At 36.8% G+C, this 27,820-nt stretch overlaps 1 long non-coding RNA gene and 1 pseudogene across 1 annotated transcript; one reads left to right on the top strand and one right to left on the bottom strand.

Annotated features, from left to right (window-relative positions):
• Nucleotides 1–153: 153 nt before the first annotated feature.
• Nucleotides 154–26,932, top strand: LOC136163686 (uncharacterized). Its single transcript, XR_010662290.1, has 3 exons — nucleotides 154–3,764; nucleotides 3,898–4,951; nucleotides 26,466–26,932. It is a non-coding gene; the product is annotated as an uncharacterized lncRNA (long non-coding RNA).
• LOC136156803 (U6 spliceosomal RNA) lies at nucleotides 17,103–17,199 on the bottom strand (annotated as a pseudogene).
• Nucleotides 26,933–27,820: the final 888 nt, after the last annotated feature.

Here is a 27,820-nt window from a genome sequence, read left to right as displayed (position 1 = left end):
TGCTCCTTGGTAGAAAAGCAATGACCAACCTAGGCAGCATATTAAAAAGCAGAGACATTACTTTACCAACAAAGGTCAGTCTAGTCAAGGCTATGGTTTTTCCAGTAGTCGCGTATGAATGTGAGAGTTGGACTAGAAAGAAAGCTGAGCACTGAAGAATTGATGCTTTTGAACTGTGGTGTTGGAGAAGACTCTTGAGAGTCCCTTGGAGTGCAGAGAGAGCCAACCAGTCCATCCTAAAGGAGATCAGTCCTGAGGTTCATTGGAAGGACTGATGTTGAAGCTGAAACTCTAATACTTTGGCCACCTGATGCAAAGAGCTGACTCAGAAAAGACCTTGAAGCTGGGAAAGATTGAGGGCGGGAGGAGAAGGGGGTGACAGAGGATGAGATGGATGGCATCACCGACTCAATGGACATGAGTTTGAGTAAACGCCGGGAGTTGGTGATGGACAGGGAGGCCTGACCCCCTGCAGGTGTGCTACAGTCCATGGGGTCGCAAAGAGATACTACTGAGCAACTGCACTGAACTGAAATACTAAAAATAAGTAAAGGCCTCCATTTCTAGTTTTTTTTTTTTTTTTTTTGGTAAAGCCTCCTGGAAGTATGGATATTCTAGGATGGGAACCATTTGAAATCAGTCAAGACCAGGATTTCTCTGCCTCAGCACTGTTGACACTTTATGACCAGATGCTTTGCTTTGTAGCACTACTGTGCATTGTAGTATGTTTAGCGGCATCCTTGGCCTCTACCCATGGATGCCAGAAGCACATACACCCCCATACCAATTATGACAACCAAAAATGTCTCTAGATATTGTAGCTGTCCCGTGGGAGGCAAAATCACTCCACAATTAGGACCACTGGTCAGCCTTAATAGCTGCCCCTGATTTTCCATCAAGAAGACGTATTTACCATCCTTCAGCAGTATATTCTACATGCCACTACTTTTCGCCTTCACTGCTCCTGAATTACCATCACCACAGTCCTGGGCTGTTATAGTAGCATTCTAGATTTTCTGCTTTTACCCTTACTTCTCTTCAACTTACTTTTAAAAATTATGAAATTTTGTACAACCAAGTATATAATTATATACGTAAGTTCTCAAAAGTAACAAGCACCCGTGCATCCACTATCCAGGAAGAGTCCAGAAACAGACCATGAACAGTACTTTTGAAGCTCAAAGTTGCCTCTACCTGATTGTATTATAATTGTATCTTCATATAGGAGCTTAAAAGCTTTATTTAAAACATCAGTCAGATAATCTCACCTATGTCTTTCCTACTGCACTTTAAATCCTATCTCCTGGAATGGCCTATGGGCTCCACATAATTAGGCTACTATCTAAACTCTCCTGTTCCTTATTCCACTTGAGCCATCTGGCTGCCCAAGATCATTCCTGCCTCTAGGGTTTTATATTTGCATTTTTCTTTACCTGATTTAGATGTTCTTACTGACCTTCTCATGGACGAATTGTCCTCGTCATTTGGATCTCAACTTAGATGTCATCTTAGACCATCTCTGACCTCTGGTTGTGCCATTTTGCAGTCACTCCCCAATTACCATGTTCTCTTTATAGAATTGATTGAAAATTGTATTATGTTGTATGTGTTAACTTGTTTATTGTCTCTCTTCTATTAGAATGTTAACTTCTGGATAGCAAGGACCTTGTCTGTTCTCTACCATTGACTAGTCCCTAACATGTACGCTTACATATTTGTTGAATGAATGAATATTGAAAAAAATCCACTTCCACATTTTAGTTGACTCTGTGATCTTGGTCAAGTGAACTTAGCCTCTGTGTCTCAGATTTCTCATCTACATAAGGCTCATAATCTGTGTTGGTATCCTTAAATGAGACTTCTCTGTGAGCTCTTCAGAAACCGGGAAACACTATCAAATGGAAATTGGCATTATTAAATGTAGAATTTGTCTTCTGGTTTTTCATAACGGGCTTCCCAGGTGGCACAGTGGCAAAGAATCCACCTGCCAGTGCAGAGTACACAGAAGACATGGGTTCTATCCCTTAGTTGGGAAGATCCCCTGGAGTAGGAAATGTCATCCCACTCCAGTGTACTTTCCTGGAAAATCCTGTGGAGAGAGGAGCCTGGCAGCCTAGAGTCCGTGAGGTTGCAAAGAGTCAGATACTACTGAAGTGATTTAGCATGCACATCTGAGTTTAAATCTCCAATTCATCACTAACTACCTGGGTGACCTTAAGTCACTGAACACACAACAGCGCATTTCATAATTAGGAAAGGATAATCCATGGTACGCCACTTCTATACACTTTTTGGATTAAACATCTATGTTAAATCTTAGTTTTTGTAAAAGCCAGGATCCTGAAATAGCAATTGAATTGTGGAAAACTATAACCAATAATTTTTGATTTGGTTATATGTGAATTAGTTCTGAATCCACTCAGTCTTCAAACCCATTTGTACTTTGCTTGTGACTCCAGATGGCTTCCCTGGTGGCTCAGATGGTAAAGTGTCTGCCTACAATGCGGGAGACCAGGGTTCAATCCCTGGGTCAGGAAGATCCCCTGGAGAAGGAAATGGCAATCCACTCCAGTACTCTTGCCTGGAAAATTCCATGGACTGAGGAGTCTGGTAGGCCACAGTCAATGGCATTGCAAACAGTCGGACATGACTGAGCGACTTCACTTTCTTTCTAATGTGACTCTAGATAATTTCATTATAGCTGATGAAATCAGACTTTTCTTTAGTTAAGTTCATTTCCCTTTGCCTAATGTAAATCATGGGCTTCCCTGGTGGCTCAGATGGTAAAGCATCTGCCTGCAATGCAGGAGACCTGGGTTTGATCCCTGGGTTGGGAAGATCTCCTGGAGAAGGAAATGGCAAGCCACTCCAGTACTCTTTCCTGGAAAATTCCATGGACTGAGGAATCTAGTAGGCTACAGTACATGGGGTCGCAAAGAGTCGGACATGACTGAGTGACTTCACTTTCTAATGTAAATCATCTTAAAAATGGGTGTATAATAGCTAATAATCTAAAACTGGTTTATTGTGCTTTAAGAGATTGGCTAATTGTTCAGCTGAATTATATTTTATAGTCACTGCCTTAACATAGAAATTAGTATTTCATATTTTGTGCTTAGAATGAAACAAATTCAGTGTTTTTAAGCTTATAAAAGTCTATCCACTATAGAATTTGTTAAGTTTGTGTGAAATATTAACAGATTTTTATAGCTCCTGAAGAAAAACAGTCCTTTATGGCTTTTTGGATAGGTGTTTGAGTGGCAAAATTGTAGACTTCTTGCCTCAATTTTATTATCCATCACCTACATCCGAACAACTCTTAGCCAAAAGGATCTGATAACTTCATCCCGTACTCTCTGTGTCATTTGAACCAGGCCTGTACTTTGTCAGTGCACAGTCACAACAGGTCCAGGTTAGATATGAGGAAGAAAGTGGCCAATTCAAACTGAAGTAAGTGGTCCACAGTGTTATTTTAAGGTATTTGATGGTTAATGTTGTTTTAGGGTGTTTGATTATTGGTCTTAATGACTTGTGTATCGTTTCTGATTGAGTTTGTAGGATACTGTTTCAGACTAAGGTGTGAATGGAAGCTGGAAATACTTTTATTTTAAAGGACAAAGCTGTTAACACAAAGGTAACTTGAGAGCTTTGAGGAGAACCACAGTTGACCAGTGTCTGAAACTGGAGGCAGCTTCATATAGTGAAAAGAACTCTGGACTTGGTCCCAGAGGATCTAGATTCCAGTCCAACCCATGTGCCCTTTGGTAAGTCACGTAACTTCTTCCTTTTACCAGCATGCTAAAAAGAGAGAGCAGTTTAATCTGTTTTTGAAAAGTAAAAAAAATGTTTTTAAAAAGTCATCTGTTTTTACAGAGTGATTTTTGTTTTCTCTTTCAGAAGTATCATCTCACCCTCAGTTATTAGAAATTTCTTCTCTGATTTGGATGTCAGATTTAACAGTGTGTCCTGATTGAAAGGCTGTTAGCAGATTGACAGATCTTCTAGGATTTTGCTGATGACCATTAATTTGCCATAAATCCAGCCTATTGCCATCCTTGTCATTCCCACCTATTCTTAACTGCAGAGCCCCTGGGCCTTTACCCATATCTTTTTCTTTGTCAGGAACACTGCCTCACCTCTTACTTCACTGTTGTCTGTTGAAAAATTTCCATTTTTCCAAAAAACCTGTATACAACTCTAAAATTTAAGGATTCCTATTTGTTCTGATATACCGTGTCATGGTAATAATACTGTAATATCATTTATTGTTTACTTAGGATTTCACTAAATTGTAAGGTTCATGATAGTAAGGGCCATGTCTTTTCCTGTGTCTTTACTCCATAGCACACTCTAAAGTGCTATATACTGGGCACTCTTCTACGTGCTTTGCATGGTGCATGGTCAGTCACTTCAGTCATGCCCCACTGTTTGTGATCCTATGGACAGTAGTCCACCAGGCTTCTCATTCCATGGGATTCTCCAGGCAAGAATACTGGAGTGGGTTGCCATGCCCTCCTCCAGGGGATCTTCCCAGTCTAGGGATCAAACCCGCGTCTGCTGCGTCTCCTGCATTGCAGGCAGATTCTTCACCGCTGAGTTACCTGGGAAGCCACCTCTAAGTGCTTTACATATGTTTAATTCATTTATCCATACAATGGCTTTATGAGGTAGGTGCTATTAATATCTCCATTTTACTGGGGTACAGATGAGTTAACTAACTTGCCCAAGGTCACATGTTAATAAATGTTAGGGCTGAGATTTGAACTTAGGCAGCCTGACTTGGAAAAAAAAGAATCTATTAAAAAGTAAAGTAATGAAACGTATCTCTCTGTAATTTCTAGGGTATGAGTCACAAGTTGTCATTTCTTACTTGGATTTTTAAAATATTTGCGTAAGTTCTTATCAAGATGTAGGCTAAAATTCTTCATGGGAAGGCAGCTCTTAATGTAAGGTAATAAAAATATTTAGATTACTTACAGACTTTAAAGAACCTATGTGTTGTATATTATAGAAGCTTATTTTTCTGTATGACTGATTGCATTGGTGGATTAGTAATATACCTTACTAAAGTACATAGTGCTTTATGGTGTGTATGGATGTGTATATATATATATATATATATATATATATATATATATATACCTGTATATTTGATGATGCTGTGTTATTTTTTAAATATATTGTTCTAGGGGGTTTATGTATTTGTAGTACACATCACTAACTAGACTGTAAGACTCTTCAGGACCAATTCCAATGATCTTGTCTTTAATTCAGTGGTTGTCTGCAATTGATTACAGGAGATTTTGTTTTAAATGTTAGGACTGAGCCCCAGCTACCACTCCCAGAGACTCTGATTTAACTGGTCTATATCTGTACCTGTAAAAACTGTAAAAATGTTGATTTTTAAAGTGCAGCCCACACTAGAGAACCACTGAAATATAAAGTCTATGTGCTCCGTCAGCCTTTTGCTTATTTTTAATGCCTTGCAATTTGCCCTCTGGTCGTTACAGGCATATAATCTTGAGAACTCAAGCTCTAGAAACACTTTCTGTTTCTAAACCCTATCAGCTTTTTGAAAAATGTGGATACCTGAGCCCCACCTGGACCTAGTGAATTATATTTTGGGGAGATACACATTTTAAAAAATAAGCATCTTAAGGAAATTCCCTGGCAGTCTAGTGGTTAGGACTTGATACTGTCACTGCCAGAGGCCTGTTCAATACCTGCTTAGGGAACTAAGATCCCACAAGCCACAGGCATGGCCAAAAAAAAAAAAAAAAAAAAGAGCATCTTAGATTCTTAATGTTTATCATAGTTTGAAAACTGACTTTTATACAAAAAAGTATTTAATAAGTATTTGCATGAGGAGGCTGAATTAAAATTTGTTTCCCCAGCTAGACTGTAGTAAATGTTCTGAATTCAGAGATCTTATCCTATCTAGTTTCCCCTCTGTGTAAGAGAGGGCTGTGGTCAAGGACTGCATCTTATTCTTTGGCTTGCCCCATCTGGCTTACACTTTTCTGCTGGTAGAAGCCTAAATTTTTTTTTTGTTTGTTTTGAAGCCTAAATTCTTATTGAATTGAGTTTTATGTGTAATCATTATTTTTATAGTCTTCCTGCCAAGCTAGAGCTAAAAACAAATTGTGGAACATGATTATGAATGTTGGGGCCCTTTGAGGCTAAATGGTGCTGAACAGCATCTTCATTCCAGCTTTTTCTAAGAACTTGGAAAGATGTTGAGGATCATCTAGTCCATTTCTTTCATTTTACAGTGGAGGAAATTGTGACCCAGACTACTTGAGTGCTGTGTACAAAGTGACCGAATTAATTGCAAGACTAGATTCCTAGTCCAGTGCTTCTTATTTCATGAAATAACTTCTCTTTTGAAGCAGCAGTGATTGGGTTAAGTTTCAGATAGAGGTTTTCTGCTTTTTAGGTACATGGGAAAGAAGAATCTGTGCAGAACCAAAAACATTTTGGTTTTTTAAATTAAGACATCTGCCTTTACTCACATTTACTTTTTAAGATAATTAGAAGATGGAGAATCTTTGCCAGTGAAGTCTTTAACTGAAGATATGTGGGTATGAGATATAAAACTCTTTTGGCGTACAATTTTGTTGTTGTTTTTAGTGGAACTTTGCTTCTCTGTCCTGACATTTCCACATCTCTATTTATAGCAGTGATCTCTTTGGAATTTGTCTTCTGATTCTGTTTGTTCTTTTATGTTGCTTCATATTAACTGATATTCTCACTTCATTTTTTAAAAAATGTTCTTTAAGGGACTGGAGAAGGAAAATAAGAAATAAAATTTTTAAAAGTATCTGAAATTACTATTTTCCTGTGACTTAACCATAATATTCTTTATAACATTATATAATTATTGTACCTAATGATAGAAATAACTAACTTCTCAAGATAGAATGGTAGTTTATTTTCTAAATTTAAAAACATATGAAGTAAAAAAAAAAACTATATGAAGTCTACAGTGAATTCCTTTTATCCAGGATAAAAAGAATTACTTTGAGTCTTAACAACTTGCTTTTTAAACTATACTCTGATATAAGTAAAGATCAATAAATTTTATTTTAGTTAGAGCCTTTAAATGGTATACTCTTTAAGGGCAGGAACTGTCTTATTTACTTTTGAGATAAATATAATATCTGGCATCTAGTGGCTACTTATTAATCTGTTCATTTATTCAGTTCATTGAAAATGCTGGGCATTGTTCTAGGTATCAGAGATACAGTGGTGAACCAAATAGACAAATATCCTTACACTCAGGGAGCTTATTCTAATGAGTGAATGTTTAATGAAACCGTGAATCACTTTGGAAGGACTCTGTGTTTGTTTTTATGTAGTTATTTACCTCAGTCTGAAAAAGGGAATTCCCTGGTTGTGCAGTGGTTAAAACTTGGTGCCTTCACTGCTGGGGGCCTGAGTTAGATCTGTGGTCGGGGAACTACAATCCCATAAGAGTGAGATGCAGCCAAAAGAAAAAAAGAAAAAAAACTTTGAAGGAATGGAAAAGAATAGACTGTAGTTTACTAAGCAGTGTATTGCAGAGTCAGAATGGGAGATCAGATCATTTGTTTATTTAAATACTGATTTCCTAGTGTATGTAAAATTATTTGAAGTAAATTGCGTAACTGCCAGTCTTTGTCATCCCGATTGTCATTTAATTCTTGTGTTTTGCTTGTTGTTGTTCAGTTGCCCAGTCGTGTCCAACTCTACAATCCCAGGGACTGCAGCACTCCAGGCCTCCCTGCCCCTCCCTATCTCCCGAAATTTGCCAAAGTTCACGTTCATTACATCGGTGATGCCATCCAGCCATTTCATTCTCTGACAGTCTCTTCTTCTGCCCTCAGTCTTTGCCATCATCAGGGACTTTTCCAATGAGTTGGCTCTTTGCATCAGGTGACCAAGATACTGGAGCTTCAGCTTCAGCATCAGTCCTTCCAATGAGTATTCAGGGTTAATTTCCTTTAAGATTGACCTGTTTGATCTTGCTGTCCAAGGGACTCTCAGGAATCTTCTCCAGTATCACAGTTCGAAGGTATCAATTCTTTGGTGCTCTGCCTCCTTTATGGTCCTGCTCTCACAACCATATATGACCACTGAGAAGACCATAACCTTGACTATATGGACCTTTGTTGGCAGAGTGATGTCTCTGCTTTTCAACACACTGTCTAGGTTTGTCATAGCTTTCCTGCCAAGAAGCAGTTGTCTTATGATTTCACATATCATCCACATGTCAAGTTCTTGTTTTTCCCGTCTGTCTTGATTCCTGCTTGAAACTCATCAGCCCAGCATTTCTCATAATGTGCTCGGCATATAGGTTAAATTAACGGGGTGACAGCAGACAGCCCTGTCATACTCCTTTCTCAATCCTGAACCAGTCCAGTTGTTCCATACAGGGTTCTAACTGTTGCTTCTTGACCCGCGTACGGGTTTCTGAGGAGACGGTTAAAATGGTGCCTGGTATTCCCATCTCTTTAAGAGCTTTCCACAGTTTCTTTTGATCTACACAGTCAAAGGCTTTATTTAGATAGTCAAAGAAACAGAGGTAGAGGTTTTTCTGTTTGTAACCCTGAGTAAAATGTTCTGTTTGTAATTCTGATTAAAGGCCTCGGTTGCAAGCCAAGGAACTTCATAAAAAATCAGATACCACTGAGTGCCTCTGACTGTGGGCCCCAAAACTCGGTGCACACCAAAGTTCTAGTTGGTTGTTTGCTGCCAGTGTTTCATACCATAGTGTGAGCTCCACAGGGTCTAGTCATCACTATATCCCAAGTACAGAAAATGCGTCACGTAGTAGATGCTAGTAAATGTCAATAACTCAATCCTTGACCACACAAAATGCAATTTCCTCCTACTCACAGCTACAGTCTGTGAGTACAGTCTACATTTCATCTTCGTCCAGACCACTCAAACAATAAAAGCCTTCCATTCCAGTATTCTCTTAAAAAGACTTACTGTTTTAGACTCTTGACTAACACTCTTTCTGTTCTTCTTGTCTTTTCACACTTCCCTTTTTTTCAGTCTCTGTTACTTCCTGGTCTTATTTGTCAGTCCAGGAATTCTCAACTCCCGTTCCCCTTTGTCTTTCAGTTATGTCCACTGTTTAAAATCCACTCTAAAATAAATAAATAAATAAAATAAAATCCACTCTAAATCCCTTGAAAAAGATTTTGGAATTAGATAAGCTTCAATTCATCATTTGCTACCTATGTGTCAAGTTATTTAACCTGGCCATGTTTAATCTTATTTGAGTCTCATTTTGTTCTTTGTGCTCTGAGGATTGTTATGAAAATTAAGTGAGATTATGGTAACCATATAAAATTGCCTGTAAGTAATGAAAACCCTTACTAAATAATAACTAACAAATTTAGATGTAGAATTACTCTTGGGCTGGTTGATTTAGCAGCTCAATAATATATGAGGTATCCATATATTTTTCTTTTTTTTTCATTTTTGCCCTCTGCCATCAGCATTTGTCTCAGTGCACCTAATGATTGCATAATGGTTATCACAGTTCTCAATGTTATGCAGGCATGATTGTAAAGTGGAAAAAAGTTTCTTCTCTTTAAAACAAGGAAACAACTGAAAAAATTGGTATGGATGATTTTCATTACAAAGCAGAAATAGAGACGCAGATACAGAGGACAAACATATGGATGGATACCAAGGGGGAGAAGAGGGGATGGATGAATTGGGAGATTGGGATTGACATGTATACACTATTGATACTGTGTATAAAGTAGATAAATAATGAGAACCTACTGTGTAGCACAGGGAACTCTACTCAGTGCTCTGTAGTGACCTAAATGGGAAGGAAATCCAAAAAAGGAACATACATGTACATATATGTATAGCTCTCCAACTCTGGGAGATGGTGGGGGACAGGGAGGACTGGCGTGCGGCAGTCCACTGGTTGCAAAGAGTTGGACACCACTTCGTGACTGAACAACAACAAAATACCTGATTCACTTTGCTGAACAGAAATGAATACAATATTGTAAAGTAACTATATTCCAGTAACATTTTTTAAAATAATAAAAGCAAGGAGACCTTTCTACTACGTCCACCTCCTTCTGGATGCCGACTGATTAACCTTGTGCTGATCAGAGCGGACTCACTGGTTTACTTTAGCAAGTATCATACTTGTCTTTGAATAATTGAGATTCATCTTCTAAGGCTGAGAGAAACCCTAACTTATTAGTGATAGTTATTGTTAGTACTATATTTGTAAATCTGTGACTCTCTACTTGGACCCTTTTTTTTTTTTCTTTTTGTGTTCTACATTCCATTCACTCTAGTATAATCTGCTTAGTCTTGCAGTTTTAAAGTTCACTTCTACTGATTTTTTTGTCTTCCCTCTGTACTGCCTCTATGAATATCAAACTCATATCCAACAGCCTATTAGACATTACTGTTTATATGTTTAACTGGCATCTTAAACTTAACATGTCCGATACTGAACTCTCCAATTTCCTCAGCTAGCTCTTCTGTCTTACTATTTTAGTAAATAACAATTCTGTTCTTTTAATTTACTGAAGCTGAAAAACCTTGGAGTCATTATTGATTTCTCTTACATTCCACAGCTGAGTCACCAGAAAATCCTGACTCTACTTCTAAAATAAATAAAATAGGCCCTTCACTACTATATCATGGACTAAATCACTTGAACTATTATTGCAATACATTCTTAAATGGTCTTCCATCCTTGCCTACTATCCTACATTCTAGAAGCCAGAGTAATCCCATCATTTTTCTGCATAAAACTCTCCAATGGCTTCTTAATTTCCCCCAATGCAAGGCTCAACACCATCTAGGCATCTTATTTCTCTGACCATTTCCCAACTCCTTCACCACTCCTACCCCCTTATTATTTTTTAACTTATTTATTTTTGGCTGCACTGGGTCTTCATTGCTGTAAGCAAACTTTCTCTAGTGGTGAGTGGGGGCTACTCTCTAGTTGTGGTGTGCGAACTTCTCATTGCGATGGCTTCTCTCCTGTTGCAGAGCACAGGCTTTAGGCGCACAGGCCCAGTAGCTGTGGTCACAGGCTTAGTTGCTCTGTAGCATGTGGGATCTTCCCGGATCAGGGATCGAGCCCTTGTCTTCCCCATTGGTCAATGGATTCTCAACCACTGGACCACCAGGGAAATCCCCTACCCCACCGTTTTTAAATAATCAAGCCTCAAAGATGCCTGGCATTCCCTCACTTCTCAGCTTTTGTACTTGAAATTTCCCTCTACCATATTTGTTTTACCCCCCATATTTATATTGCTTTCCCCTTTCCTTCTTTCAGGTCAGAGTGCAAATGTTATTTTCTTGGTGAAGCCATTTCTGGCCACCCCATCTAAAATTTAAATTCTCTTATTTCCCTTTTCTACTTTATTTTCTTTAGTACCTACTACCATCTAATATTTCATATAGTATTTTAAAAAATATTTTAAAATTATATCTTTATTAGAATGTAAAGTACATGAGGCAGGAATTTTTGTGCTCAGTTTATCCCCAACATCTAGGAAAGTGCCTTGGCATATGGAAAATCCTTAAAATGTTTATGAAGAAATGAATAAAATATGTTGATTGATCTTACGGTTTCTGGTTTTGGCTGGGTCCTCAGTGAGACTTAGTAATCCTTTACATGTTTCTGATCAGTTTCCTTCCTAGTTCCCATAACTGCTGTGTCAAACCATCATTCTGCATCAAATGCCCTACTTTTATTCTCAGCTCCTTAGTTGTGGATATTCTAATCCTCTTGCTTTCAGATTTATAATTTTTTCCTTATTTATTTTCTCTTAATCTCAGAGCTTTACTTCTGAGTTTGCTCCAATTTCCTCTGTTTCAAACCTTCCTATCTCCTCTGAGACTTTACTTAAGCAAATATTTCTTTTCTTATGTATTTGTATGTATTTTTATATATCTCATTTTCCTGTTTTTTTTTTTCCCTCTCTTGACTGTCTTAAAATTAACTTACTTGCTGCTGTTGCTGCTAAGTTGCTTCAGTTGTGTCTTACTTTTTGTGACCCAGTGGACTGTAGCCTGCCAGGTTCCTCTATCCAAGGGATTCTCCAGACAAGAATACTGGAGTGGGTTGCCATGCCCTCCTTCAGCATATCTTCCCAAGGCAGGGACTGAACCCGTGTCTCTTATATCTGCATTGGCAGGCGTGTTCTGTGCCACCTGGGAAGCCCCAAACCTTCCTTATCTCTACTTTATTACAACTCTCTCTTCTTCCCTCAGATGATTATCTTTAAAAGCTTAAATTTACTATTTCATTTTCATATCTCTTATTGTTTAGTTCATATGTATTAAAGTTTTTAGAATAATTCTTGCACATAATTAATGACTGAGTGCTTACTATGATTAGTTATAGTTACTGAAACCAAAATCATTCTCACTCTTGTGGGTACTTTTCTGTCACCCTTCCTGACTTTTCAGTATCCTTCATGAAACACTGCCCTCCTTTTGGTTTTGGGACACCAGTGATATCAAGATGCTTTCAGCTCCAAGTAACGGAATTCCTCTAACAATAAGGCCAGTGATAGATGGTCCCAATACTGGTTCAGGGATGCAACCCAGCCTCTTGCTTGCTTTTTACTCTAGCATTCTCACTGTGTCACAGATGTTTACTTTCAGGGTTGTAAGATAGCAGGCACAATATTTTCATTATCCCAAAGCAGAAAGGCAATGCTGGGTTTTCTCTTGGGTAGGTATCTCTTTATAGGGAAGAGAATTTCCCCCAGAGTATTTCCCGTGCATCTCATTGGCCACCTGTGCACCAGTCACTGGCAAAAGGAAATGCGATTACATGATTGACTTAGACTAACCACTAGTCATTCCTCAGAAGCCAGGGGGAGGCATCAACCTTCCTTGAGTTCATTACTCTGGTGGAAACTAGATATCTGTTTTCCAGGAAGAAGATAGGAATGGCTGTTTGGTTCATAATCAGTCCTGTCTGCCATACCACTCTCACCTGGTTGATCTCCGAGTGTGACTTCTTAGTATTTTTCATTTTCTCCTCTTTTTTGAAGTGTCTCCTAAATACTGGTATCCTAAAGCATTCTGTCTTTGATTCTTTAAAATGTTATTCTTTTTTTTTTTTTTTAAAGGATTGTTTTGGTGTGGGCCATTTTTAAACTCTTTATTGAATTTGTTACAGTATTGCTTCGGTTTTATGTTTTGCTTTTTGGCCATGAGGCATGTGGAATCAGCTCCCTGACCAGGGATCGAACCTGTACCCCCCCTGCCCCCCAACACACACACACATTGGAAGGGGGAGTCTTAACCAAAGACCACCAGGGAAGTCCCTCAAATGTGATTCTTTTAATCTTTTTAAAAATACCACCTGTGTTATGATCTTTTCTAAATCTTTATCTCCAGCGAAGACTTCTTTCCTAAAAGCCTGTTTAGAATATCCAGCTGTCTCCTGGACATCTTCATCCACATTAAATTCAATTAAATATTGTTGTGCCAGGTTTTGGGGAGTCAAAAAGTAAATAAACTTTGCCCTGTATGATCTTACATTATAGTTGGAACAAGTTATTCCAACATAGCTAGTACTTAGGAATGCAGTTTTATCAGGCAATAAAATTTTCCAAGTATAGAAGTAGCATAGATGAAGGGGTTATAGGCAACTAAATGGAACTCATCTATTTCTTCAAATCTACTCTTCCTATATTCTATACTTTCATTGGTAGCCCAACATTGCACATCTTTGGCCTAATGGTTATGATTCCGGGCTTTCACAGATGGTGCCCGGGTTCAATCCCTGGTTGAGGAAGATACTGCAAGCCACATGGCCAAAAAGAAGAAGAAGAATCCAGGGCAATCTAAAATCTTTCCAAATTCCCCATATAAACTTGGTTGGTAAATTGTGTGTATTCTACCTCTATCAGATTTACCCACTTGTCTTTTTATATCACAGTCTTCACACTTTCAGTTCAGTTCAGTTCAGTCGCTCTGTCGTGTCCGACTCTTTGCGACCCCATGAATTGCAGCACGCCAGGCCTCCCTGTCCATCATCAACTCCTGGAGTTTACTCAAACTCATGCCCATCGAGTCGGTGATGCCATTCAGCCATCTCATCCTCTGTTGTCCCCTTCTCTTCCTGCCCCCAATCCCTCCCAGCATCAGGGTCTTTTCCAGTGAGTCAACTCTTCGCATGAGGTGGCCAAAATATTGGAGTTTCAGCTTTAGCATCAGTCCTTCCAGTGACTTCATACTTTAGGTCCTTATAATTCCTCATTTCATTGAATAATTTGCTCAGTAGAAGTTAATCGAACAGCAATGTATAGTAAGGCCTTATGCTAGGAAAATGTTCTTAAAAAAAAAAACAACAAAAAACACACCGTAGGGAGGCTACAAGCCAGTGAGTAGGGTATTGGCAAACAGATGGTTACATAGTTGTGATAAGCGATAGAGATACTGAGAAAAATGTGGGAACTTGTGGTCAGAGGAACCTAACCCAAGTTGGGAGTCTGATTTTTTCAATTAGAGATTGAATCTCAAAGCAGTACTAAGCTGAGTGTGGAGAAGAGGAAAATACACACACACATACACATCATTTGATTTATACATACTAAAGAAATATTACTTCCAAGACATTACTTTGGGTGATTATGTGGTATTCATTTTGCTTTTGCTTAAAAATAATTTTTAACTGATCATAATTTAGATTATCAGTAGTAGTACATCATTACACAGTTGATCCTTCATTATCCACCAATTCTTGCAATTTGAGCACTCACTAAAGTTTATTTATAACCCTGAAGTTAGTACTCAGGGTGCTTTTCTGGACATTTGCATGTGCATGTGCAGAGCAGCAAAAAAAATTTGAGTCTTATGTTCACAGCTGATTTCCAATAAGGTGTTGCTTAGCCTTATTTCAGCTCTCATGAAGAAGTCTTTGTAGTGTATTTAGTGCATTTTTGCATTTTTGGGCTTTTTAAAAAAAATTTTACTGTTTAAAGAGATATTTCAGTGTCACACTGAAGTGCTATCTGATGTTCCCAGTAAGCACAAGAAAGCTGTGATGTGCCTAATGGAGGGAATACATGTGTTAAAATAAGCTTCATTCACATAGGAGTTAAAGTGCTATTTGACCATGAGTTCAGTTTTGTAATAAACAGTCTTTATACAGGAACACATGTGAAAAAAGGTTGTGTGTTGATGGATTGACTTAATGCAGCATTTCTCTTAGGGGCAATGATTCAGTATTTGCTAATTCGGTGTTCATGCAAGTTTGTAGAATGTAACTATGGTAAATAATGAGATAGCATAAATTTGACTTTTCATTTATGGCTAAAATTGATGAGTTAGATGATCAAACTGGACGATATAGAGGTATGATTATTAAAGTATTGTGGGACTTCTAAAATACATGCCCCTCTTTTGATAAACATCTCACCTCACTACCCTAAGTTTTCTTATATGTTCCCTTTAGCAAACGTGCCCAGGTTGAGAATTTTAGTTTACAAGTTTTATTTTATCATCAGCCAGGCTGACATTTTATAAGCCAAGTGTTTATAGTGAAAACTATGTTATTTTTAAAAATTTGCTAGATTTAATAGGATTTTATTGTGTTCACTGCTGTTTTAGTTTGCCCTCTGCCTCCAGTCGAGCAATAATTTATATAATGCAGGGGTTGGCAAGCATTTTCTCTTTAGGGTCAAACAGTAAGTTTTTAGGCTTTATGGGCCACAGTCTCTGCTACAGCCACTCAACTCTGCCCCTGTATGGGGCAAGCAGCAATAGACAGTACGTATTATTTTATGTTTATATTGTAAGGGGAGGGATCATGACTTAAAACTGTTTTGATTTCAGTAACTGTTGCCAGAGTAGGCTCTGGGAGTTGGTGATGGACTGGGAAGCCTGGCGTGCTGCAGTCCATGGCGTGCTGCAGTCCATGGGGTCGCAAAGAGTTGACAAGACTGAGTGACTTGAACTGAACTGAACAGTTGTCTTAACTTGCTGCTTTAGCCTAGAAAATAAAAAGGCTGTATTTTAAAATATTAAAAACTGAAACATTAAATCCAATTCGTTTAAAATTAAATAATTCTTGAAATCCTACTTCTCTTTAAGCAATTACAGTACTTTGGGCTCATTGTATTTGGAGTTAGGCAGTCAATGGCCTAATTTTATAGCAGTTGGTGAATACTATAGAACAGGTTGGCTTATTTTATACATGTCTTAGTACTATTTACTAGGTTTCAGTGAAGTCTTTGAATCATATTTTAGTTTCCACAGTGGCAGTGGTTTAATTATTTATGCCTTTACAGATGCAGCACATAAAGATATTTCATAGTTAAGGTTAGGTACTGTTTTAAATGTAAAATAAATCATTTTATTGAGTTATAAACAGTTGGAGAGTTAAACAAACTTGCTAAATAATCAGCTTATTGCCGTCTTGCCAGAGTCTTAATAGTTGGCAAAACAGCAACTTATCCTCCCCTTTCCTGCCTTACCTCTGTGCTGCAATCTTTTTTTTTTTCTCTCTCTCTAGTGCTTGTCTTATCCTGAGGAGGTGTTGGTTTCACTTTTTGACAGACTGCTGTCTGACCAGCCAATTAGGTTTTCCAGGTGACTATGATGCCTTCCCTAGCTACCTGTGAGAGGAGAAACTTCAGAAAAGAATAAAGTGAAAATCACATGAATTCCTCATCTCCCAGTGTTGCTTTCACTTTTAAAATTGTGAAAGCATATATTGAGGGAGCATGTGTAAACAGAACAATTCCCACTACTTTATCCTAAAAGTAAAGTATCACTTTGAAAAAATCCTCACAAAAAAAGTCTTTTTGTAGATGAAAAATGAGATGCTTTGTTTTTTGACTTTATTGAGATATAATTGACAATATTGTAAGATGTTTCAAGTGTACATTGTTAAAATTTGATATGTATACATTGTGAAAGGATTACTTTTACTCCCCTCTAATTGATACATCCGTCACTTCACATATTTATCTTTTTTTTTTTTGGCCATGCCAAGTGGCTTGTGGGGTCCTACTTTCCCTACCACGAACGTGGGCCCTCAGCAGTAAAAGCTCAGGCTCCTAACCACTGGAATTCCAGGGAATTCCCTTCCTATCTTTTTAAAAAATGTAAAATGCTTTATGAATATGCATGTTTCCTAGGGCAAGGGCTATAATAATCTTCTCTGTGTTATGCCAATTAATGTACAACTGGAGTCAGCACTGAGATACTATTTTATAAGTCAAAATAAACTTTTATTTTAAAATTTTATTTGGCCATGCAGTGTGGCTGTGGAATCTTAGTTCCCCAAGCACAGAGTCCTAACCACTGGACCACTAGGGAATTCCCCAAAATGAGCTTCTCTTTAGTATTCCCCTGTTAAGATTTTGTTTTCCCCAAATGTGCGTGTAAGAGATGTGTATATATGATGTACTTAAGTTTATAGCTTAAGGTTTCTGAAAAGTTGGATCATAGCACTGGTAATTAGAAGAAACCTCTAGATCTACACTGTCTAATATGGTAGCCACTAGCCACGTGAAGCAAAGTACCTGAAATGTGGCTCTCTGAATTGAGATATTGTATAAATGTAAAATTCACATTGGATTATTCTGAAGACTTAGTACAACAAAAAAGAATTGTAAAATATCTTATTGATATTTTTATATTAACTACATGTTGTAATGTATATCTTAGATTTGTTGAGTTAAAATATATTATTAAAATTTCACATTTCTTTTATTAAAATGTGGATTATAAAATTTTTAATTACATATGTGGCTTTCATTTGTAACTCACTCTATTTGTAGCTCGCTGCTGGACAGCACTGCTGTGAATTATGTGATCTTTCAACATAATTAAATACCAGTTTACAAGACCCATTTAAAGTGACCTAGAAATTCTCTATAGCTTTGTTTTTACTTTCTGATTCAGCATTGAAAAATACTGTACAGAATACTTTGATTCTTCTTTTGTAATTTTTGACTGCACTGTGTGGCAAGTGGGATCTCAGTTCCTCAACCAGGGATTGAACCCATGCTCCCTGCGGTCGAAGTTCATAGTCCTAATCACTAGACCACCAGGGAAGTCCCAGAACTCTAATTCTAAAATGTTAGGGAAGTATGAGATTAGCCCACTGTCTATTCACTAGCCCTGTGGTAAGTTTTTCAGTGACTTCTTGTAAAAGAGGGTTGGAAAGAAGGGCAAGTTATTATTGGGCTATTTTCATAGGAAACATTTTAATATCACTACAGAATAAAATCAATTCTATATTCCCCAAAGGGAAATGCTTTCTTGAAAAGTGTGGAATATTTCTTATACCTGAGTGTCTCCAGATAACACTACTATTTTTTAAATAAACATTAAATCCATTTTATTTATTAAAGGGTGTATACTTATTTTTTTAAATTTTACTGTCTTTTTTTGGGTAAAGACTATTAAAGTGCTAAAATTGAATGGATACATTCTGTTATAGTGCTTTGTGCTGGGGAAACTATTGTAAAAAATCAAGCAATGATGGGATCAAAACTTGGAAAAATCAAAATTTGAGAACTTGGGGATTACTATTATAACTATAGTGATTAAAATACTGGGAAATTTAGGTGGCATAGACAGTAGTCCAAGGAGAATTATTATTGATAAATCTCTCCTTCCTATCAAACTTTTAATGTTAGTTTGACATCTTTTCCTGGTGTTTTTTTTTTTCCTGGTGTTTTTGGAAGCTTACAAATATTAATGAAACTTTTTACCTTAGTAAGAGAACTAAGATAATTGCACTAGCTTACTAAGAGAACTAAAAAAGTCACTTCACTAGCTTCAAAGTAAATTGACACTTAAGATATGAAACAAGGTTTCAAATAATTTATTTCAAAGTGAAAGTGAAGTTTGCTCAGTCCTGTCCAACTCTGCAACCCCATGAACCATACAGTCCATGGAATTTTCCAGGCCAGAATACTGGAGTGAGGGGATCTTCCCAACCCAGGGATCACACCCAGGTCTCCTGCATTGCAGGTGGATTCTTTACCAGCTGAGCCACAAGGGAAGCCCAAAGTTTATTTCAAACACCTATGGAATTAGCACTTTTTGAAACATAAAGGAGTAGTCATTAGGTTAAAAAATTGACATTTAAAACTTTCTCAGCAATCTGATTATAACTTCTTTGTGTCAGCTTTTTAAACTGAGCCTTCCTAAATCTTATGGTTTAACCTGATGAATAATTTTAGGAACCAAATTCTCTCATTCCAAATCTGATGCTCTTTCTTCTATGCCTCAATGGCCCTTTTACTCCTGTTTTAGTTCAGTTCAGTTCAGTTCAGTCGCTCAGTCGCGTCCGACTCTTTGCGACCCCATGAATCGCAGCACGCCAGGCCTCCCTGTCCATCGCCAACTCCCGGAGTTTACTCAAACTCCTGTCCACCGAGTCGGTGATGCCATCCAGCCATCTCATACTCTGTCGTCCTCTTCTCCTCCTGCCCCCAATCCCTCCCAGCATCAGGGTCTTTTCCTGATGTGAGTCAACTCTTCGCATGAGGTGGCCAAAGTACTGGAGTTTCAGCTTCAGCATCAGTCCTTCCAATGAACACCCAGGACTGATCTCCTTTAGGATGGACTGATTGGATCTCCTTGCAGTCCAAGGGACTCTCAAGAGTCTTCTCCAACACCACAGTTCAAAAGCATCAATTTTTCAGCGCTCAGCCTTCTTCTCAGTTGAACTCTCACATCCATACATGACCACTGGAAAAAACATAGCCTTGACCAGACTGACCTTTGTTGGTAATGTCTGTACTTTTTAATATTTTAGTTACATAACACCACTTAACTCTTAATTGTTTATGGTCTTTGTATCAAACTATTTAATTTGATTGCTAGCTGTAGACTTGAGATATGTATGGATTTGTACATGGGGAATGGAAATGGAAAAGATGATAAGAGCTGAATACAATTCTTCTTAGTAACAATTGAAGAGGTCATTAAGAATTCCTTACCAGCCCGTTAGCTTCTGAAAGCATTATATCTTTTAAAGTATGATACCCAGGCTTGCTGCTTTTCATCTAGCCAAGCCACTACCTCCCTTTTAGTGCCAAATTGTTAGTATAATTTTTATTTATTGTTTTATAATCTTAGATTTTTAAAAATTAATTTACTTTTGGTTGCACTGGGTATTCATTGCTGAACTTGGGTTTTCTCTGGTTGCAGTGAGCAAGGACTGCTCTCTAGTTTCCATGTGTGGGTGTCTCACTGCAATAGCTCCTCTTTGCCGGGCGCAGGCTCTGGGGCACATGGGCTTAAGCACACTGTCATGTGGAGTCTTCCCCAGACCAGGGGTCAAAACGGTGTCACCTGCATTGGCAGGCAGATTCTTAACCACCTGAGCACTAGGGAAATCCCACATCCATCTTTGAAAACAAGTATGGTACCCATCAGATACTATAAAATGGGCACTCAAATACTTCTATTGGCTGCCTAATTCCAGTATGAGTCCAAATTACTGTAATTACCCAAAGAAGGACATTTAGAGTTAAGAAAAAAACAAAACAGGGTTTCTAGAACAATTTAATTTTAAGTAGATGGTTGTTTAATGTCTTAAAGATACTTGCTTTTAGTTTACATTTTCTGTTTTGTAACATGGATGTAGTAAGAAATGAATCTTTTCAAAATATTTTAATTTTTTCCCTAAAGTTACATTTGTAACCATGACAGAATTTTTAGGTATTATAACTTATGCTTATTCCACAAGAATGAGAATATAGAATCCAAATTTCAAACTCACAAGCAATTTGCTGTAAGAAATCTATGATAATGATGCCTCAGTGCTTGAAGGCATTTTAGGAAAGTATAAAATGCAGAGGTAAAATATATTAGATGGCCAGTAGTTTGATTATATGTAATGATTTAGGTATTATCTAAAACAAGGACCAAATATTAGAACAGTCAGAGCCTAGTAGTACTCCTCGCGTGCCTGCTGTCTCTTCAGTCGTGTCCGACTCTTTGTGACCCCGTGGACTGTAGCCTGCCAGGCTCCTCTGCCCATGGGACTCTTCAGGCAAGAATACCTGAGTAGGTTGCCATGCCTTCCTCCAGGGCATCTTCCAAACCCAGGGATCACCTGAGTTTCTAATGTCTACTGCATTGGCAGGCAGGTTCTCTAGTCACTAGTGCCACCTGGGAAGCCCAATAATACTAAGTTTATATTAATATTGGAACAGTGTCTATTTAACTATTGTTAGAGATATCTTAAATCACTATTAGATTGATAATTATTGAAAAGCTCTTTGAAATCTGATCACAAGTTTTAATATCAGAGGTTTATGCCTGTGTCCATTAGATTACACATGAGAAAGTACATAGTGTTTGATATACTGTTAACATATAATTATTAAAGGGAAGACATAGAACAATTTTTTTAAAAAAACATTGATTAAGAGTCTAAAATTCAGAGATAAAGGTCTGAAAAGGGAACATGGTTAGGGGCATGATCTTAGAGGATGCCTGAGTTCTTTGGGGATGATTCTGGTAGTTACTCTAATGCTTTATACTAAGTAAAATTTCCTCAGTGAAGAGAGACGATTAGTCAGTACACCTCCAAGTAGTAGCAGAATAGTTTGTATAGCTTAAAATAATGAAAACAATTTATAAATATAGGCCATTGTATAAATTTTAGTGCTTTCATGTATATTGCCTGATTCTCACAGTAACTTTCGTAAGTTAGGAATTCAGAGAAATAAATGACTTGCCTAAATTACCTATTAAATGGCAGAGTTGAGAGTAGGAACCAAGCATTGAAATTCTTAGGTCTTTATTTTCTTTTTTTAAAAAACATTGTTAATTGGAGGATGATTACTTTACAGTATTACGTTGGTTTCTGCTGTACATCAACATGAAGGTCTTTATTTTTTCTTTTTTTTTTTAAGGTCTTTATTATTTGACTTACTCTTTAGACATTTGTTGGGGCTTCCCTGATGGCTCAGAGGTTAAAGCGTCTTCCTCCAATGCGGGAGACCAGGGTTTGATCCCTGGGTCGGGAAGATGCCCTGGAGAAGGAAATGGCAACCCACTCCAGTATTCTTGCCTGGAGAATTCCATGGTCGGAGGAGATTAGTGGGCTACAGTCCACGGGGTCGCAAACAGTCGGATACGACTGAGTGACTTCACTTTCTTTCACTTTCACTTTAGACATTTGTAGTCCCTTTATGCTAGTCCACGAATAGTTGAAAATTCAATGATAATAGTTTTCTCAAGGCATCTTTCAAGTAATATAGAATGATTGAAGTATATGAAGCAGCAACAAATCAAGACTGAAAAGATCTGACTCTAAGATCAAAGATATATATTAAACAAAATAAACACTAAATTTTTTATCCACTTATTTTTAAATTACTATAAATAACAACTTCATTTTTAAGGTCGGTTTTAGGTTCACAGCACAACTGAATGGAAGGTACAGAAATACAGAATTTCCCCATATACCTCCTGCCTCTACACATGCATAGGGCACCCCCCCCATTATCAACATCTCCCACTAGATGGAACATATGTTTACAACTGATGGACTTATGCTGTGTGTGCTTAGTCAGTCAGTCATATCCAATTCTCGTGACCCTGTGGACTGCAGCCTGCCAGGCTCCTCTGTCCATGGAGACTCTCTAGGTAAGAACACTGAGGTGAGGAGCCTATCTCTTCTCCAGAGAATCTTCCTGACCCAGGAATTGAACTGGGTCTCCTGTGCTTCCCTGACGGCTCAGACGGTAAAGTGTCTGTCTGCAATGATGGAGACCCGGGTTTGATCCCTGGGTCGGGAAGATCCCCTGGAGAAGGAAATGGCAACCCACTCCAGTACTCTTGCCTGAAAAATCCCATGGACAGAGGAGCCTGGTAGGCTACAGTCCATGGGGTCGCAAAGAGTCGAACACGACTGAGTGACTTTACTTACTTACTCCTGCATGGCAGGTGGATTCTTTACCAGCTGAGCTACCAGGGAAGCCTGATGAATTTACACTGATAGATTATTATCACCCAGAGTCCATAATTTACATTAGGTTTCACTCTTGGTGTTGTATATTCTATGAGTTTGGACAAATGTATATATTGACATGTGCCCACCGCTTGGTATCATACTGAGTAGTTTCACCACCATAAAATCCTCTGTACCCCACCTATTTATCCTTACCTTCCCACTAACCCTTGGCAACAGCTGATCTTTTTATTGTCTCCATAGTTTTGCCTTTTTGAAAATAATATATAGCATGTAGCCTTTTCATATTGGCTTCTTTCATTTAGTAATATGCATTTGTTTCCTCCATGTTTTTACATGGCTAGATAGCTAGTTTCTTTTAATTTTCTTATTTCTTTATTTTATTTGAGAAAGTCGTTTCTTTTTAGTGCTGAATAATGTTCCATTGTCTGAATGGAATTTTACCAGTTTATTCACCTACCGAAGGACATTGCTTCCAAGTTTTGGCAATTATGAATAAAGCTGCTATAAACATTCATGTGCAGGTTTTTGTGTGGACATTGGTTTTCAGCTGTTTTGAGGAATACCAAGAAACGTGATTGCCAGATCACACAATAAATGTATTTTAGTTTTGTAAGAAATCACCAAACTGTCTTTCAAAGTAGAAGACATGCCTACTAGCCCTGAAAGAGAGTAACTAGTATTCTCTGCCAGCACTGGTATTGCCAGAGTTCAGAATTTTGGCCATTCTGATAGGTGTGTTATGGTATTCTATTGTTTTAATTTGCATTTCCCTGCTGACATCCATTATGGAGCGTCTTTGTATGTAGGGCTTCCCTGATAGCTCAGTTGGTAAAGAATCTGCCTGCAATGCGGGAGACGCCAGTTCAATTCCTGGGTCGGGAAGATCCACTGGAGAAGGGATAGGCTTCCCACTTCAGTATTCTGGCCTGGAGAATTCCATGGACTGTCCATGGGATCACAAAGAGTCAGACACAATTGAGCTGCTTTCACATTTTTATATGCTTATTTGCCATCTGTATATCTTCTTTGATGACATATGTGTTAAGGTCCTCGTTAAGGTGTTTGTTAAGGTCTAACAAACGTTAACTCATTTTTTAAACTGAGTTGTTATTGTTGAGTTTTAAGAGTTATTTATGTATTTTTGATAGTAATCCCTTACTAGATATATGTTTTAAAATATTTTCTTCCTGTCTATGGTTTGTCTTTTCATCCTTCTATCAGTGTCTTTTGCAGTATAAAATTTTAATTTTAATGAAATCCAGCCTATTAATTAATGCTTTCTTTCATGAACTGTGCCTTTGTTATCATATTTTTTAATAAAAAGCATTTAATAAAAACCAATGTCATCTAGATTTTTTTCCTCTGTTCTAGGAGTTTTATAATTTTCCATTTTTCATTTAGGTCTGTGATCCATTTTGAGTTATTATTTGTGAAGGGTATGAAGTCTGTATCTAGATTCATTTCTTTTTTTTTTTTTTTAGATTCATTTCTTTACAAGTGGGTGTCCAGTTGTTCAAATACTATGTGAAACTTTTTTTTTTTTTCCTATTGCATTTCCTTTGTTCCTTTGTCAAAGATAAGTTGTCTGTATTTATATGAGTCTATTTCTGGGCTCCCTATTCTGTTTTATTGATCTGCTTGCCTTTTCTGATCTATTGTTCTTTCACCAGTACCATACTGTCTTAATTACTGTATTTGAAATACAGTGTATTTGAACACAATGAATACCACCTATAACAGCATGATTTAAGATGATTTAAAATTTTAAATATAGTCAAGATGAGTAAGTAGAAAATATTAACTGGAACATTTGGAAAAGGCCATTTCCTCTTAGTTGGATAGCTTTTGTGTGAGTGGATGCGTGTGCTTGTAAGTAAGGGCATTTTGTTATACACATGTTACAGTAATCATTTTTCTAGGAAAAAATTCTTCTAGTTCATATGATAAGGTCATTGACATCATAATAGTAGCTAACACTTCCATGGACATCATTATTTGCCAATTACATTTAAGTACATCACACATTTATCTCATTTAATCCTCCCCCCAGCCCTTTTAAGTAGGTAGTAATATCAATCCTGTTCTACAGATAAGGAAACTTGAGGCTCAGAGAGGTTAAGTCCAAGGCCACACAACCAGTAGGTGGTGTTGCCAGGATTCTAATACAGGTAGTCTAACTCCAGAGTCTGTACTTTTAACCACTGCACTATCAATATTCCCTGATGCACCTTAGCAGATTTTATAGCCACTATTCAAATATCTCAAGCACTGTTAACAAGGTATAAAAGAGACTTGGTTTACTTATTCTTGGACAAGAAGCATCAGGGAATGGAAGTCATAATTTACTAACATTAATACTAGATGAGAAATTTCAGGTCTGAATGTACCCAGTTAAAGAATCAAATTAATTAAATTTAAATTAAATTAAATATTGATAGAAGTTTTCAGCAGGAATATCAGTAAACAGAAATCATTTGTCTTCAAGTATTTCAGCGATGATCTAAATTTTAATTGTACTTTCATCTGAGACTTTAGAAGGCATACTGTCTTTCTCTGTATTTATTATAAACTGAGAAATGGTTTGCGAGTTGGAGAAATAAAACTTGTTTTCTTATCATCTATGAATAAAGCCAAAGTAGAAGATAAAGATGGTATCAGTTGAATGATTAGTTATAAACTTCTAGGTTTTTTTTGCTAGTTAAAATACTACCTTTAGTTCTCATTATCTAAACATATTTAATATTTAAATTGTGATTGTAAAATAAAAAAGAACTCATACTTCTGTAAAAAATAATTTTTCTGTACTTATTATTAAAGTATAATATTCCAAGAAGGGAACTTTGTTAAATCTATTAAAAATAAAATGTAACATCATTAGAATATTTACTTAATTCTGGCCCTTAGCTCCCCTGATATTTATTATTAAGCACAAAAGTTTTGTTGCTATTAACTTTTATAAACAAATGTAATAAATGTAAAGTTTTATGATTTGGTTGAAAAAATTAAAATCATTTCTTTAAAATACATTGTAACTGTCCTTCAATTAGACAGAAACCACCCAGCATAAGAACTTGACCTTGTAAACTACAAACATTAAAAAATCTCAATGTTTGTAATTTTCTTTTAATAAAGGGAAGAAAATTGTGTTTTCATGGAATAATCTCATCAATGTTTGAGTGGTAAAAATTAAAAAACACAAATACTAATTTCATTTCTTTGTTAAAAATATAGCCTTAAAGAAATGAAAGGAAAAAGTATGCTTTCCTAACTTGCTAGTTTTTGTTCATGCTTTCTGCCACATATACACATACCTATAAAATCAAATAAGCAATGATTTATGTAATTTCTAAAGTGTTTCAAATAGACTTCTTATGTAATTTTTTTGGTTTTTATTTTTACTTTAAAAAATACATTTATTAAATGAATGTTGTTTACATCTCTGCTCCATTTACCCTACAGGCTGCCATTACTTTTCCTTTTACACACACTATTTTGTCATGATAATTATTTACAGGGAAACAACTGCTCTTGCACCGCACCCCCCCCAAAAGAAAAAGCAACCCACATTCATCTCAAACAAACTCGGATGAAGAAAATTCAATACAAAGTGATTATGTAATGGATTTTCAGCTCTTAAGTGGTAGAAGAGACAACTCAGTCTGAAAAAGTAAATGTAAGAGTAAAATGTTTCTCAAGTACTATGTAGTTTAATAATGACCACATTGATTTATTAGCCTCTTGCGTGTAATTGCAGTGGGTATATTTGTATATATAATTTTTCTTATTATTTTCTAAGGACAAATTTCCAGGTATGATATTTATAGTGCTTCTGAAATTATTTTAAATAAACCATTCCCAAATGTTGGAAAGAATTATTTATACTGCTTATTTTAACAAAACCTAGTTAGATTATTTTTTCATTTAAAGTCTTATAATTGCCTCCTTATTAACTCGAAATTCCAAGTTGAGGTGAATTCTTGTATTTCAACACTACTACTCTAATCCTTTTGTTATTCATGATATTTGAAAAAGTATGAAAATCGTTTATCACCCTTCTCTCTGCGTGATGAGCCAGGTTTCTTTCCATTTGTTGATATGTTATGCATCTTTCAGAAATGGGAAAGTTCTAGTAGTTTTTGGCTTCTAAAATCATTTAACATGTCAATTCCTGATAATATTTCTAGCTTTCTGAAAATGATTGACTCAGATAAGAATCTATTTTTTTTTTTAGTTCCCAGAATTGCCCTCCAGAACAATTTAATACTTTTTATACTGCTATACCAATGTTCTTTGATAATGAATATTTAATGGACTTTTCTTAGAAACTAATTCTAGAATACATGATTTTTATTATACTTTTATTCTACTCTCAGTGCTGATCCTTGCACTGGATTCCAAATTGCAATATGCTTTTCTAAAAAGTAAGAGTCTTAAGGTGATTTTTAATCTTAGCATTTCCCCCCAAGTTTTTTGGACTTAGAAAGTTTATCTTTTGACATTGAGTATTTCTTGGTGGTACTAAACATTTTTGCTGAATAGCTTACAAACCTCCGTAACCTGTAAGTAGGCTAGATAGATATTATATCTTTCTATATCAAGGTGTTTTTAAAGTAGAGTTTTGAGAAATCTTAAGTTGTTAAAATGCACAAAGATGAACATTATGAAAGAATTGCTGAATCATTTTCATAAGGCTGCTTGGTTTATAGAGTAGGCGTTCCCATATTGTTAAAGGTTAACATGATCATTGCCTTTTCATTATCCTCTACACATATATGTACATTTAGTTTTTCTCATAAATGCTCTTTTTTCTTTTCATTTTACAGACTTAAGATATTTAAATACAGTGCTCTGTGCAATTCTTTTGATATT

This window comes from Muntiacus reevesi, chromosome 1, assembly GCF_963930625.1.
Source record: "Muntiacus reevesi chromosome 1, mMunRee1.1, whole genome shotgun sequence".
Taxonomy (NCBI): domain Eukaryota; kingdom Metazoa; phylum Chordata; class Mammalia; order Artiodactyla; family Cervidae; genus Muntiacus; species Muntiacus reevesi.
The sequence above is the reverse complement of the archived record's forward strand: the minus strand, read 5'-3'. Positions and strand labels throughout refer to the sequence as shown.